Source organism: Corvus brachyrhynchos, unplaced genomic scaffold (assembly GCF_000691975.1).
Source record: "Corvus brachyrhynchos isolate BGI_N302 unplaced genomic scaffold, ASM69197v1 scaffold96, whole genome shotgun sequence".
Classification (NCBI taxonomy): domain Eukaryota; kingdom Metazoa; phylum Chordata; class Aves; order Passeriformes; family Corvidae; genus Corvus; species Corvus brachyrhynchos.
In genome coordinates this window covers 86,730-88,087 of record NW_008238370.1, presented here as the reverse complement: position 1 = coordinate 88,087, position 1,358 = coordinate 86,730, and the positions used below count along the sequence as shown (strand labels likewise).

Sequence of the window (1,358 nt, the reverse complement as noted above, 5' to 3'; positions counted from 1 at the left end):
CACCCCCCCCCAGAGCACAGCAGGTACAGCCTCGGGGCACCGAGTCCAGGGAACTCCCGGGCAGCAGCGACCCGGGAACTGTCGGGAATTCATTCCCGCGTGGGTTTGGCGCCGGTGCAGGAGCGGAGCCGCCTCTGCAGGGCTGGATTTTTGGGGTTGGTGTCCCTGGAAGGGCTGATGCCCCCTTGGAGGTTCAGCACGGAGGATTTGGCTCTCCAAAGGATGATGGGCTGGGCGAGTCTTTGCAAGGAGGGAGCAGCACCGGTTCTGGCAGGTGCAGAGCACCCAAAGCAGCGCAGAGCCCAGGGAAGGTGCTGCTGGAACGGGACACAGGGAACTGTGCATCCATCCTGTGCCATGGAAATCCCCCAGAGCTGGCACAGCTGCTGGCTGTCCTCGTCCCAGAGAGCTGCCCGAGGCTGGAGCGGGTTGGCTGCTGCCAGGAAAAGGCTGGAGAGCACTGGGAGGTCTCCCCTCTGCTCGAGACAGGCAAAGAGCAGCAGAGCAGCATCGTTCCGTCGGCAGGGAATTCATTCTCCGTGTGCTTAAAACCATGGGATCAGGGAATGGGTTGGGTTGGAAGGACCTTAAAGCCCATCCCATTCCATGGGCAGGGACATCTTCCCTTTCCATCCCTTCCTGTGCCATTTAAGAGCTCAGGACTTCCATCCCTGGAGAAATTGCGGTCCCTTAATTCCACGCTGTAACTCTGCTACAAAAACCATCTGGAAAGATGCAGGAAATGTCCAGAATTTCCTTTTACACACAGATGGCTCTCAGGACACTGCTGGGGGATGCTGGAATTCCACCGCCACGGTGCTTCTGGAGGCTCGCTGGGTTTTTGGGCTGCTTTAAAGGCAGAGGGAGGGTGAGCACTGTCCCAGGCTGCTCCAAGCCCCAATGTCCAGCCTGGCATGGGACACTGCCAGGGATCCAGGGGCAGCCCCAGCTGCTCTGGGCACCCTGTGCCAGGGCCTGCCCACCCTCCCAGGGAACAATTCCTGCCCGACATCCCATCCAGCCCTGCCCGCTGGCACTGGGAAGCCATTCCCTGTGTCCTGCCCCTGTTCCCATTCCCTCTCCAGCCCACACAGCCACCCCAGCCCCGCTGTGCTGCTGCCCTGGGTGACCCGTGGGTGACACACAGTGGCCTCGGCTGGGGGCCTGTGGTGGCACCTGAGGAGCAGGAGCTGCTGCAGCACCTCAGCGTCCCTGCTCAGCTGGGAAAAGGCTCCCAGCAGTGCTGGGCCGGCTCTGGAATAATTTCCCAAGGGCTTCCAGCAGACATCCCTTTGGCTGGGAGGGGGGTGGATTCCAGGCGGCCCCGGGGTGACAGATGCGCTCGGAAACATCCCACA

General features: G+C 61.6%; 1 protein-coding gene across 1 annotated transcript in view; it reads left to right on the top strand.

Moving 5' to 3' along the window:
* The window catches only part of SCN4A (sodium voltage-gated channel alpha subunit 4), a 41,266-nt gene that overhangs the window by 1,105 nt on the left and 38,803 nt on the right, over nucleotides 1–1,358 (top strand). The gene's annotated exons all lie outside the window — the stretch shown is intronic.